This window comes from Crocodylus siamensis, chromosome 1 (assembly GCF_052110815.1).
Source record: "Crocodylus siamensis isolate JL-2025a chromosome 1, ASM5211081v1, whole genome shotgun sequence".
Lineage (NCBI taxonomy): Eukaryota > Metazoa > Chordata > Crocodylia > Crocodylidae > Crocodylus > Crocodylus siamensis.
Genome location: NC_143395.1, coordinates 319,981,706 through 319,996,339, shown reverse-complemented (window position 1 = coordinate 319,996,339; position 14,634 = coordinate 319,981,706). Strand labels below are relative to the sequence as shown.

General features: G+C 47.5%; 1 protein-coding gene across 7 annotated transcripts in view; it reads left to right on the top strand.

The window, feature by feature from the left end:
• Positions 1–948: 948 nt before the first annotated feature.
• The window catches only part of MBNL2 (muscleblind like splicing regulator 2), a 165,096-nt gene continuing 151,410 nt past the window's right edge, over positions 949–14,634 (top strand). For 3 of the 7 annotated variants that reach the window (XM_090023290.1, XM_090023272.1, XM_090023281.1), the window contains exon 1: positions 970–985. The gene's annotated coding sequence lies outside the window, so the exon portion shown is untranslated. Of the gene's footprint in view, positions 986–14,634 lie in introns of all 7 variants that reach the window. The other 4 variants (XM_090023299.1, XM_090023307.1, XM_090023252.1 and 1 more) reach the window with 3 other exon arrangements.

Sequence of the window (14,634 nt, the reverse complement as noted above, 5' to 3'; positions counted from 1 at the left end):
CCCAGTGCAACATTTGGCTACATCCCAGCACATCATCCCAGCTCTATGATGCTCCAGGCATTTAATGTGCCCCTGGTGTCCCCAGTGCTCCCTCAACACCTGCCTGCTGCAGCTCTGTATCCCTGCCCTTGTGTGTGCTGCAGCTTCATGTGTGTTTGTGTGTGTATGGAAGTGGGGTGGGAGGGGAATGGAGGTGCTCTATTAATACCTCTCGGCTATGGGGAGGTGTATGTGTGTGCTGCAGGGTTGTGTGTGCATAGTAGGGGAGGCAGGGATAGGGCAGCCATCATAGAGGACATCCCGGTTTTCTGCTGCTCTGTCCTCTATTGATACAAGAGAAAAATAGAGGATATAAAGGCATTCGGTTTTGTATGAATTGAGGACAACGGGACTGTCCTCTATGAAGGCCACCTTAGAGGAGGAGGATGCGTGTGTGCAGCAGTTATGGGTGGGGATAGGGCATGTGTGTGGGGAGGATGTGTGTGCTGCAGTTGTGTGTGGAGCTAGGGCATGTGTGTGTGCATGCATGTGCGCACTGCAGGTGTGTGTTTGGGGGGAGGATGTGTGCATGTGCTGCAGTTGTGTGTGGGGGTAGTGCGCGCGCGTGTGTACGTGCTGTAGGTGTGTGAGCTGCATTTGTGCGTGTGGGAAGATGTGTGTGGGCTGCAGGTGTGTGGGGGGAAGAGCGTGTGCACGTGCTGCAGTTGTGTGCGCGTGTGGGGGGGAGGCGTGTGTAAGGCGCTCCTCCAGCACATCCCTGCTGCGGGGTGAGTGTGTGCTACATTAGCGCGCGCAGAAGACGGGCGAGCAGGCCCGTGTGCATGTGACGCCCGCCCCTCCCCCGCGACACCCCCTGTGGGCAGGGGCGGGGGCGGGGCTACACCTCCCCAGCCGGAGCCGCCGCTCCGAGTCCCCCGCCCCGGCCTGGGCGGAGACAGCCTGCCCCGCCCCGCCCCCGCCTTCCCGCCCGAGCCGCCGCCGGCAGGTAAGGGGGCAGCTGCAGCGGGCGCGCGGGGCGGTTGTGGCCACGTGTGCGGGGGTGAAGGGCCGCTATGTGCTCGCGAGGCGTCTCGTCCTCGGGGAACAGCCTGTAGTTTCGCTTTCCTGCCCGCGCTCCCCCCGGGGCGGGCGGGCGAGTACTTACTTCCCTCCACCGGTAGCTCCGCGGGGTGGGGCTCCCCTCCCCCCGCGCCGTGTGTGCGCGTGCCCCCCGCCCCCTCCCCCCTGCCGCGTGCGGTTGTCACCGTTTCCCCCCCCCGCCCCGCCGCTGGCCCCAGCCGGGTTGCAGCGGCACAGGGCTCCCTGGCTGGCTCTAAGCGGGCCGCCGCGTCCAGCTCGTGTCCCCAAACCCGTTGTCGCTCTAAGCCAGTTGCCAGGCGAAGCCTCTTTTTAGCCGAGCTGCTGCTTTCCCGCTGGCCCCTCAGAAACGTGGAGAACGCACTGACTCGCTCCCTATTATATCTGGTTCAGCGGGGACTGAGAGTTGTGTGAGCTCAGCACTTGGCACCCGGCACTGGGCCGAAAGGAGCAGTGGGCAGTACTGACACTCAAGTTTTTTTGGTTACTTCTGCAAGGGGACATCTCTAGGAGGCCTTGTCTTTGTGTGCGGCTTTCTCTTCCTTCTGTGCCAAGGAGGGCTGGCGAAGGCATCTTGCTGGAAACCACTGAGGCTTTTTAAACCTGTTATCCCAGCTGGTTGTCAACAGGGATAAAGAAAACACAGTCGTGTCCTATCTAAGCTAGTCCTCCCTTTCCTTCTGCTACCAGTAGCGCCGCCCAGGTGGGATTGCAGCAGTAAGACATTTGAAGACACTACAACCTGTATAATGGGAGGCAGGGAATGAAAACAGGGACTTAAAATGCTCGTGCTGATATCAGTTGCATAGAGTAGCTGTATGTATTTGTGTGCATGTTGTTCAGAAGTTGCCTTTTAAGCTAATAAGCTCCTTGCGTTGTTTATCAGCTTCTGGGTTGGGGGTTTGGTCATGATCAGGCACAAAACTGGTCTAAAACTGCCAGAAAGCACACGGGCACATGCATTTATACCAGTATGTGTAAAACAATATGAAGTAACTTTATATATTCTCCTCACTTTTTGTTTGGGCTTCATTGCAGACTTTTGAAGCCATAAAGAATAGTAAATAGGAGCTGAGTAGAAATATATTTTGAAAAGTCTGTGAGACTTAGCTTGGATGCTTGTAATTTTGAGAGAACTTCACACCAGTGGTTTGTGTGGGGACAAACATTTTAATCCTCAGCACCTACAGTGCCAGCATGTAAGTTTTCTGGGACTAGATATGTGTCAACACAAAGTGTTAGCCAAGGGAAAACTGCTCTTGAACGACAGTCACTAGCGTTACTGTGCCAAGGCCAGTCAAGCCTCTTTCACGCTTTCTTTTCAAGTATGCTGAGACTGGGGGAGTGGAGCGGGGCAGAAGTGTTGTTTCGGCAGTAGTGCAACTAATTTTGTAAGTCATGTAGACTGGGCATCCAGCATGGTGCTAAAAATGTCTGAACAGTGTCTATAGATCAGCTTGTATTTGTTGGCATTGATGCTGATAAATGCGTAGTTTATCTAACATCGACAAGGTCCTGCTGTGCAAGGCCAGAGTTGAATGTTTATAATGAATATAAAGGTACCTGGTTGAGCACAGGGGTGTGTCTTCCTCTCTCCTGAGGTAAGGCTGTCTAGACACCAAATCAGACTCTTGCTGTCTTCTGCCAATCTATTTTTATCACAAAAACCTTGCTATTGTTGCTGTACTTCAGCCAGTGATGCTAAGTACAGCTTGCTTAGACTCCCTTGCTACATGTGGCTAGAGTTAGGTACTCCCACTGACTTCAGTGGGGCTCTTATGCAGGTGTGGAACAGCTTGCAAGATCAGTAGTCTCTCTCTCTCTCTCTCTCTCTCTTCGGTTTGGCAAACTGTTTATTACTGGTCTCCTCTTGTGTGGAACAGTTGTCATGTATAGCTTGTGCGTTTATGGGCCCAGTTCTGCTACTGTGTGTGGGATCTCAGCATAGATTTACTCTGAAGTTTAATTCCTCTGTTAGTTACAGCCTTCTGTTTTGAAGAAAAGATGCAAGGAGACAGTGTAGACCTCTTGTTACCATATTAAATCTTTGGTAATAGTGTATTTGGGAATTAATACTCTGGAAATTAATCACTGCTTTCCTTAGCTTGGCTGTAGTTATAAAGACTGTAACGATGCAGGGTTTTTCAAAAGGCTGCTGATTAGGTAACACTTATTAGGGGAATTTCCTCAAATCACCACATCTGCTCTCTTTCTGTAATTTTTTATTTTCTTTGCTGATTCAATAGTTTGTAGAATTGAAGCATGAATCACAGAAAATTAGGGTTGGAAGGAGGTCATCTAATTCAACCCCCTGTTCAAACAGGACCTTCCCCAGCTAGATCATCCCAGCCAAGGCTTTGCGTAGCTGGGTCTTAAACTCCAAGGATGGAGACTCCACAACCTCTCTGGGTAACCTGTTCTAGTGTTTTACTACCCTCCTAGTGAGAAAACTCTTCCTAATATCTAACCTAAACTTCCCTTACTGCAATTTGAGATCATTGCTCCTTGTTCTGTCATCTGCCACCACTGAGAAGAATCTAGCTCCATCCTCTTTCAAACCACCCATCAGGTAGTTGAAGGCTGCTATTAAATCCCCTCTCAGTCTTCTCCAGACTAAATAAGCCATTCCTTGCAAGTCATGTGCCTCAGCCCCCTCACCATTTTTCTTGCTCTGTGTTGGATTCTCTCCAATTTGTCCACATTCTTTCTGTACTGGGGGCCCCAAAACCGAACACAGTACTCCAGATGTGGCCTCACCAATGCTAAATAGAGGGGAATAATCACTTCCCTTGACCTGCTGGCAGCACTCTTACCAATGCCACCCAGTATTGCTGTTAGCTTTTTTTGACAACAAAGGCACACTGTTGGCTCATATTCAGTCTATTGTCCACTGTAACCCCCAAGTCCTTTTCTGCAGAGCTGCTGCCCAGCCATTTGGCTCCCAGCCTCTACTGGTACATGGGACTGTTCTGCCCTAAGTGCAGGACTTTGCACTTGTCCTTGTTGAACCTCCTGAGATTGCTTTCGTTCCAGTCCTCCAGATGTCTAGGGCACTCTGAATCCTAGCCCTGCCCTCCAGCATATCTACTATTCTACCCAGCTTGATGTCATCTGTAAACTTGCTGAGTGTGCACTCTGTGCCTTCTTCAAGGTTGTTGATGAAGATATTGAAAAAACCAGCCCCAGGACTTACCCTGGTGCACTCCACTTGATACCAGCTGCCAACTAGACTTCAAGTCATTGAGCCTAATGCTCCAGCTAGTTTCCTGTCCACTTTACAGCCCATTCATCCAGCCCATACTTCCTTAGTCTGCCTGGGAAAATGTTGTGGGAGACCATCAAAAGCCTTGCTAAAATCAAGGTACACCACATCCACTGGTCTCCTCAAGTCCACAGAGCAAGTCGTCTCATCCTAGAAGGCAATTGGGTTGCTCAGGCATGGAAACAACTTCCAGCTGCTTGGCCCTGATGCAGTTCCCTTTTGGCTGGAAACTACATTCACACCGCAGCCAGAGAGTGAGGCAGGGGTGCTAGTTGGGCAAAGCAGTGGTGTTGCAGGTGCAGCTCCCAGCCAGAAGGTAGTTGTGGCAGGCCCAAGAGCCGGAAGCTGCTTCTGTGCTGCTACCACTCTTCCCTGTGTCTGCACCATGTAATGTTAGTTCTGTTGTGTATGCAGATATAATTCACAGAATAAACCAGGGATTTCAAATGGGAAGCCATACTGTTAAAAACATCCTGACCTGTTGTGGTCTTTCTGAGTTCTTTTTAACAGAAGAATTGCTCTATTGTTTTTCTGCACTCAAAAAATGAGTGAAAGCTAAGAGCTAGTATTTTGTGGGGGGGTGCCTAGAATCTCAAAAGTTTGAGAACCTCTGCAGTAGGAGCGTTGTCATTCCAGAGCTCAGATGCTCTCATATGCAGTTCCCAGAGAACATTCTCAGGCATGAATATTAGTACAGCTACGTTGAGCTCATGGCTGACAATGATCACCTTCACTCAGTTCTTCGTATTATGCTGCTGTTTTGAACCCTGGTTGCTTCATATTATCAGCAAGAGGAGTCAGCTGCAAAGCTCCCAAGCTTGAATTAGGCATCAGAACTGTATTATTTGTTTAACTTTTTAGATGTAAGCCATATTATTTTATGCCTATTGGACATAAAGATATTGCACTGTAGATTCATTTTGTTATGCAACCCCACCATATAGCTGTCCTCCACCAACCTTACCCATTAAGTAGACTTCCCTGAACAAAACTTCTAGAACCCCCTTTGGGATTTATATGAAAGGGTAATCCTTTTAAAGTTAAGGTTAGGATTTCTTAACAGTATTTCCACGTGCACAGTGCTTCATCCAGTGTTAAAGTTGGCGCAGTTTTGCTGTCTTTGTATTGTTCCTGGCCTGTCTACATGTAACAATTACAAAGTAACAGCTGAAGTATTCCCCTTCTGAAATGGTTCCAAATATGCGTGTGTCCAGACCCTCTGGATCTTTTGAATAACCTGACCTATTGTTTTGGGGTTGCTTATGAGCAGGGATCTGGGGTTTTTGTATCCCATGGAAAAACAGAAAAAAACACAGATTTTCCCTTTTACCTGAGAAAAATGTACATTTTTCATTTTAACAGAAAAACACAGATTTTGCTCTTTTGCAAAGAGCTCTCTGCAGGCTGGCAGAGATGCAGGCTGCAAGGGGCTGGGGGGAGCAGTCAGGCAGGGGGCACCATATGTGTATGCACATGGCTGCCAGGCAGCCTGGAAAGCAGTTCCCACAGCAAGTAAGTCACGGGGTGGAATTGAGGCCCCCTTAGGGAGGGAATTGGGCAGGGCTGGTGCTGGGGCTGCTGGTGTCTAGCTGGGTCATTTTCAGCGGGCTAGATGACTACCCCTGTTATGGCAAACTGACCTTAATATATGATTAAGTAGACTCTTACCTATGACAATTCATGCTTCTGTGAACCAGAGTATCTCCATGATACCACCCTCCTCTACCATCTGCCTGACTTCAGGCTAAGATGGCTAACCACCTCTTTGAACTTGCCTCAGTCATTCACATTTTGTCACCGCTTACCTAGCCTACAGCAATGCACCGTGGCAAGGCATGAAGCCTTCTGTGTGTAGGAAAGTTCTTCTAGAACAAAACATCACAGCACAGTCTCCTCAACAACACAGGCTTTCAGACCTGTCCTTTACTCTTTGTACTGGATTTTCATAGAATTTCAAATAAAGTTCAAGGACTCAGTTCTTATCTTCAAAGCAATATCTGGCCTAGGCCCAGGATATCTCAGAGGCTGCCTGCAGCTCTGCAACGAAGACTGTTATTGACAATTTAGGTCATTTTCATTTTGGCCATTGACCTTCTCCAGGAATGCCAACATGTAGCTGTAAACTCTGAATACATTTAAAGCTTCTGTTGTTTAACAATAGTCAACTACCCCAGATAAATATATGTTTTCCCCATGCAATATCTGTTTAAATCAGACCTAATTTTATTCTATATTCAACCAAAGTGTCTCAATGCTCTTCTTCCACAATCTTTTAAAGAAACTACAGTAACAAACATAGAACTCATAAGCAGGGATCCTGGTTTTCCTTGAAAAAAACAAATTAAAAAACCCGCAAATTCTCTGATAAAAACCCCAAAATCTATGATTAAAATGAAACACCACTATATATATACACATGTATCAACTGAACACCATGTTTTATTGATATATTTACAAATTTTAAGCTAGTTGGGAATGCCAACTACTATACTATACTATTCTATACTATTGGGGATGCCTCAATCACTATAGTAAACTAAATTCTAAGTACCTATAAATTTTGGTATTTGATTTTATCATGGAAAATCAGAACTCCCCTTCCCACTTAGCTCACCAGGATGCAGGTTCAAGACCACTCCTCACCAAGGCCCTGAGGCTGCACGTTGTGGCCCCAAGCATGTGAGAGTTGGGTGGGTGTCAGTTAAAAATCCAGTAAGATTCCTAAACTGAAGACCTCAGTTGACTAACTGTTGTTGTAGATCTTAAAAAGAGGAGACTCTGGTATGGCTATGAACTTCCCTTTGGTCACCAGCATCACCAACAAGAGGCAAAGCGCTGCTCGACCTGGTACTGGCTATGGGGGGTGACCTAGTGATCGATGGGAAGCTGGGTGACAGCGACCACGAGGTGATCACCTTCACCATCCACCGTAAAGCTGGCAAGTCAGTCAGCAACACAGAAGTCCTTGACTTCAGAAAAGCCGACTTTGACAAGGTCAAGAGGCTTGTTGGTCAGGCCCTTAGGGACCATGACCCCAGGGAGATGGGAGTTCAAGAAGAGTGGTTGCTTCTCAAGGAAGCGATCCTCAATGCACAAGCTAAATCTATTCCAACATGGAGGAAAGGCAGCAAGAAGGCACAGCAGCCCTCCTGGCTCTCCAGGGACCTAGCGGACCTCCGACAGCTAAAAAGGAAAGCCTACAAAGGATGGAGGACAGGATTCACCTCCAAGGATGATTATTCTGCACTGGTCCGGTCCTGCAGGGAGCAAACGAGGAAAGCCAAGGCTGCAACTGAACTCCAACTAGCTTCAAGCATCAAGGACAACAAAAAGTCCTTTTTCAGGTATGTGAGGAGCCAGAGGAAAAGCAAGGGCAACGTTGGACCCCTGCTAAACCAGATGGGGCAACTGACCCCCAGGAAAAAGCCAACCTATTAAATAGGTACTTTGCGTCAGTCTTTCATCAGTCCCATGGGACAGGGAGATCCAGGTGATGGGGATCCCCTACCCTCCATAAATGCTGACCTCGTGAAGGAACATCTTGAGAAGCTGGATACCTTCAAGTCAGCCGGCCCTGACAATCTGCACCCCAGGGTACTCAAGGAGCTGGCGAGCGTCATAGCCCAGCCCCTGGCACGGATCTTTGAAAACTCCTGGCGCTCTGGTGTAGTGCCCGAAGACTGGAAGAAGGCCAATGTGGTGCCAATCTTCAAGAAAGGGAGGAGAGTGGATCTGGCTAACTACAGGCCCATTAGCCTGACTTCTATCCTGGGGAAGATCCTAGAAAAGTTTATTAAGGAGGCCATCCTTGAGGGACTGGCCCAGGCTAACATCCTAAGGGATAGCCAGCACGGGTTTGTTGCGGGTAGGTCTTGTTTGACCAATCTCATTTCCTTCTATGACCAGGTGACCTATCACCTGGACGAGGGAGAAGAGATTGATGTCATATATCTTGACTTCAAAAAAGCTTTTGATCTGGTATGCCATGATCACCTCTTGGCCAAACTGGCCAGTTGTGGCCTTGGCTCCACCACGATCCGCTGGCTGGGAAATTGGCTCCGTGGTCGGACCCAGAGGGCTGTAATTGATGGCAGTCACTCATCCTGGTGCCCTGTGACCAGTGGGGTCCTTCAAGGCTCTGTCCTGGGACCCATACTGTTCAACATCTTCATTAATGATGTGGACATTGGAGTCAGGAGTGGACTGGCCAAGTTCACCCATGACACCAAACTTGCCAGAAGATATGTGGGTGATCCACGCTGACCTAGACAAGCTCAGCAGATGGGCAGACAAGAACTTGATGGTGTTTAACACCAAAAAATGCAAGGTTCTCCACCTTGGGAGGAAAAACCTGCAACATGTTTATAGGCCCAGCAGTGCTACGTTGGATAGCACTACAGAAGAAAGAGACTTGGGGGTCATCATTGACCACAAGATGAACATGAGCCTGCAATGCGATGCTGCGGCTAATAAAGTGACCAAAACAGTGGCTTGCATCCATAGATGCTTCTCAAGCAAATCCCGGGACGTCATTCTCCCCTTGTACTCGGCCTTGGTGAGGCCGCAGCTGGAGTAGTGCGTCCAGTTTTGGGCTCCACGATTCAAAAAGGATGTGGAGAAGCTTGAGAGAGACCAGAGGAGAGCCATGCACATGATCAGAGGTCAGGAAAAGAGATCTTACGATGATAGGCTGAGAGACATGGGACTCTTTAGCCTGGATAAGCACAGGTTCAGGGGTGATCTGATGGCCACCTATAAGTTTATCAGGGGTGACCACCAGGATCTGGGGGAACGTTTGTTCACCAGAGCGCCCCAAGGGATGACTAGGTCAAACAGTCACAAACTCCTGCAAGACCGTTTCAGGCTGGACATAAGGAACATTGAGTGATAATACCAGATAGTGGCTGAGACCTGGAAGTTGATATTTGACCAGAGGCAGATTAAGATTAACTGGGGCCCTGGGCCTCCCCCCCCACCCATGGCCTGGGGCCCACCCTGACCTATGCCCTGCCCTGCAGCTATGGGCTCTGTCTCCAACTGGCACAGTGGGAGCAGCGGCTGCAGTGGGACACACTGACCCCCAGGCCCAAGGTAGGAGCTACAGTTGCCCCTGCCTGCAGGTCTGCGCTGGAGTCAGCATGGGGGGTGCGGAGCTGCTGCCTACCAGGCATGTGTGATGCAGACAAAGCTTTAAGGGTGGCCCCGGCCCCAATGTGGCTTAGTCCGGCTGCTGCAGCAGCTAGCCAATGCACAGGATTGCAGCTGGGCTGAGCCATGACCTGCATGCACTTGGGCTGCTCTACTGCTGTCAGGTCCCAGCCATGCACCATGCCTGGCTCCGCTTCTTGCCACTAGTGACTGGCTATTCCCAGGGCTCCAGTGTGGTCACACCCCACTCAGTACTTGGCAGCCATGGTCTACCACATCACACGTGCTCACTCAGCATGGCTACTAGTTCTGTTTGTGCTAAGGCAGGGGCCCGTAGGCCTGGGCCCAGCTGGCCTATGCATTAGTCTGCCTATACTGACACCATACAAAATAGAGAGAGAGCAGATCTTGCCCAAACGTTGGGCTGTCACACTGGTAGTAGAGCACTTTTCTGTGGGGTGAAAGACTGGTAGAGCCATGTGTCATTTGCATTCTAATGGGGTTTGAATCTATATCTCCTCACTGGGCATTTAATGGCTATAGCAGTGGTTCTCAATGTTTTTAGACACAAAGCACCCCTCTAATTTATTTGAACGTAGCAACACCCTATGGTGGTGGGCAGAGAGAGCTTTGCCTTTTTCCTGTGCAATGGGGACATGCTCCTGCCTTTACCTTGATGCATGAAGTCCAGGGAGTGCTCCTAGTCCACAGGGAAGTGCAGGGGCAGCACTTACTATATCCTGTTTCCTGTAGTGGTGTTGCCATTTGGGCTGTTAGGCTAGCAACAGTAGCCTCATGGTGGCTCATCTCATTAGGCCAGGCTGCGGTGGGTCACCCCTTGCTGCCACAGCTGTTTCCTGGGTTAACCCTTTGCAGCATCTTCCACAAACAGAGGTGCAACAGGGCAATACCATCTGGTGGTTCCCTTAAAAAGATATCACAGCACCTGGTTGAAAATGACTGGACCAGAGGTAAATGTGGAAAAGGACAGGTGAAAGAATTGGTGCTTGTGGGATTCCACAAATGAGGGGTTTTAGTGATGGAAGTAATCTCTTCCTCTTCTGATCATTAGGTGCACCTCCCTGGGAAGAACCAAAAAACATTTTAGCCTATTTTTCTGGACCTCTGTCCAGAGGCATAGGATGCTTTTTCAACACCTGGGCCGGGTGGTTGGGGGGTGGGAGAAGTCGGATTATGCTGATCACTGGAGAGTGGGAGGGGAAGGGGAGAGAGATAGAGAAGTCTTACCTTGCCTGCCTGGGCTCTCCTCACTTGGGAGGCAGCAGTAGCTGGTGTTGTAGCTAGACAGGCTTGGCCTGCCATTGCTGAAGGACGAGCAGCAGCTTGGGCTCACCAGGGTATGCTTCTGGTGCTCTCTTTACGTCCTCACCCCAAGGATAGGATTGCACCTCCTTTGATAAAGCTTCTGGGTAGTGTCACTCTACTTCCCTCTCCCTCCGCTCCCCCTACCATACCTGATATACTGCTGGACATGGGGCTGTGCCTGCCCAGTTCCTACATCCAAGTGCAATAGGGCTGCCCCTCCTGTAGCACAGACTTCTGGGATAGGGAGCCATATCAGTGCCCCCTCTAGGGCAGCAGCAGGCCAAGTGCCCTGCTCTTCCTACCCTAGTTACACTACTGCCTCCATCTCTTCCAGGTAAGACAAAAGTATCTCACAGTGGATGCTGCTGAATGCAACTAAAAAGTCGGGGAGGATAAGATTTGATAATCAGTATTACTAATGTTTCCTTAGTTCTTTTGTCTTGGTCTGATTCCAGTGTGCTGAATCTAGGGAATTTGCTTCAATTAGATGACCTTGTAGTTAGGTTTTGGCTCATTTGTTCATGGGTGAGTCTGAAAGGGTTTGCATTGGGTGGTGATCACTAGGATTGATATGCCCACAGTTGATTGGTTGGACTGTTGCATGTTTAAAGGAGGAGAAAGAAAGTTTGACTCGATAATATTAGGCATCTCAAACTGGAAGGGTATGTATTCAGTTCAGAAGTCAAGGGTAGCAACTGTTTAGTTGTTTCCAGACCTCCAGGGTTTGAATTAATGGGGAATTTGGGAGGGCTGAGCCCCCCGAAGAGATGAGAGCCCTCCTGGAAAATTTGAAAATCATAACGGGGGGGGAGGGGGAAGGGACTTTGATTTTATTAGAGCATTTTTAATGTGCAGCCCAATTTTTTTTTTTTTTTTTTGCAGACCCCCCTCAAGAGTCAAAGTGTAATTTGAATGTTGCAGACCTCTTTGATGTCTGAATGTACTGAACTTTGGCATTGTAGATGGGCTGGTGGTTAGTGGGTCTAGGTGGACTAGATTCATGCTATATGAGAGACCCCTGCACATTCAGGAAGCTATTTTAATGAAATAGGATGATAACACTTTACAGTGTTGGTTGCTGTATTCTCCTGCAGGTGAATAAGTGCTACTGGTGTGATTTAGCACCATTGATAATTGCTTGAGGGTGGGGTTATTAAAGTGTGATAGGAATGTTCCTTTGGTCTGCAGTACAACCTGCAGACCAAATGTAGGACTTTTACAAATTCATTTTCTGCCACTAGTGCTTTACTTTTTCCCCCTCTCTCTCCATCTAAGACAAGATATCAGAAAATTGAGGAGATTTGTTTGACAAGATGGTGGAGGAAGCTGTTTTGGGGGCTAATATTTTGATTTAAGATGCTGGTGATGATGTGTCCCCCTGGTCTTAAGGTCTTGTTGTATGGGTTAAGTTGTCTGTTAAAAGGCTTAGGAATTTGTAGCTGATAAGTCTATTGAATTGAGATTCTGGGTCTTTTGCTGCCTGGGGGTTGGGTAGTCTCTGACTACTGCCTTAATAATGTGATGGTCTTAAGACAGTGGTTCCCAACCTTTTTAGACTATGGACTGGCAAACTGCAGACCAGCAGACTACAGACAGGAAGTGACTGGCACACTGCAGACCAGCAGCCAACCCTTTTTTATACTCAGTATAAAAATATATTCTCAATATATATTAGTGGCATTTCATTTTAATCGCAGAAAAATGTGGATTTGGGGTTACTTTTTAAATCCAAAAATTGGGGATTTTTTTTTTAATCAGAGAAAACCAGGATCCATGCTGATAAGGTTGTGTTTTACTTGTTAATGAGAGATTTTGAATTAATCAGCATCAGTTTTAGTTCATGTTGCTTTGTTTTGTTGTCTCTGGCTACTTACCAAATAATAGACCCATGCAGCATACAGGTGTTATATGTCTAGAATTGTTGTGTTTTAATTATACTTTTTGTTTCCTTGGACAGTTTCTCCTGATTCTTGGCTGTGATGACTGATGAAGCCAATTGTGTCTTCAGATGATACATGTTGAAGAACAGTATCTGGCTTGTTAGAAATCATAGAAAAGGCATGTGTGTTTTGGGATACCTTTTGGAGCTGTCACCTAGTTGAAAACCTGGAAATGAGGAGAGATGGAGTTGGTGGATTCTTGGAGGAGTGATCAGTGTGCTGGTAGCAGGGTTGTGGGAGAGGGAGCGGGGGTAGGGGCGAATCAGAGTGACCACCCCAGGCCCTATAGTTTGTGGGGCCCCGCAGAGCCAGGCAGAGCGGCTGCAGCCTCTTCTGCAGGGCCTGTCTGGAACTGGTTACTCAGCGCTACCACCGCTGGCTTCTTTGCATCCAGGTCCCGCACAGGCTTGTTTGCACTGGGTCATCTCTGGCTGGTAGTATGATAGCAGACTTTCCTCATGCCATGAGGCTCCTGGAGGGTGGCAGAAATAGAAGGATATAGCACTAGCCATTTAGTACTGTCTCTAGGTAGAGTGACCTTCTGACCAGCAGGTTATGGTGATTGGTGGAGGAACAAGGCTGGGGCTTGGGGCTTTTTCCCTATCAGAATTTGTTGGTAGCCTAGCCCCTGGTGATAGTTCCTGTGCAGGAGGAGAAGCTAGGGGAGGAGACACAGACTTGCTTTCAAATGTTTATTAAACAATTTCTCATTCCTGTTTCCAAATTTTCAAAAGCTCCTAAAGATCCAGAATACAATGTATGAATGTAAATAGATGTAAAGTGGAGACCACCACTTAAAACTCATGTAAGGGAAGCACCATCTATGTTCTGTAGTCTGGATAGGTAATGAAAATTGAGTATTACATCAACTCTGACATTAAAGCACATTTTATAAAATTAATTTGTGATTTGGCAGAATTAAACCTATATATATTCTCTTTAAGACACAAATATAGCTCTGGACTGTACCTGTTCTATGTCTACTGCTCTTGCTGCTGTTAGGTTGATTCTGCTTATTTGTACTCTATGGGTGTTTTTATGTGTAATTTGGGACACAGTGCTAGGCACTTTAATTAGCGAGCTGTGCTAATTAAAAGTGCTCATGCATCAGGTATCAGTGTCCCCGCATGTCACCATTCTGAAAAAATGGTAGCAGGGTGCTTTGAACTAAAGCTCATCAAACGTGTTTCATTTCAAAGCACACTACCACCATTTTCTCAGTGCAGGGATGTGTGGGGACACTGATACACGTGATGCAGAAGGCTGCCAGAGCGCATCAATTTCCATGCTCCAGTAGATTTGATTAATTGAGTCTGCAGGGTCCCTGCATGTCTGTTGGAGCCCTATAGTTTTTAGCTTATTTTTTTGTTGCAAATTATTCTTGTTCTCTCATGTTTGTCCACAGTCATCTCTTGCCTATCTTTCCTTTATACTAAGGTAGCAACAGGAACAAGTAGAGGAAGATGATAGCACATATGGCTGGTATGTTGTAGGGTACTTATGTGGGAAAACGCATTTAATACTTTTTGTAGCACCGTTTGTGTATTTCATGTCTTTGCAACAATCACACAGGCAACATAAATTAGAATGTCAGTTTTTGAGGATTAGTTTGGTGCAAAAAGAAAAAGAAAAGTTTTACTTAAATATGCATAGATGATAGTGTAATTTAAAGAAACAATTTCTAACCTGTATATAAATGGATAAACTTCCCAAAGTAGTCTACATTATAGACTAGTTGCTGGCTAGCGGTTCACTGGTGTATCTGTTTCATACCCGTTTTGTATGTAGGTCTGAGAGAGAGAGAGGGTGAGAGAGAAAACCCTGTATGTAAATACTTCAGACCTTTCTTCCTTTCCAGAGTAATCTTTTGTAAGTTGTGCA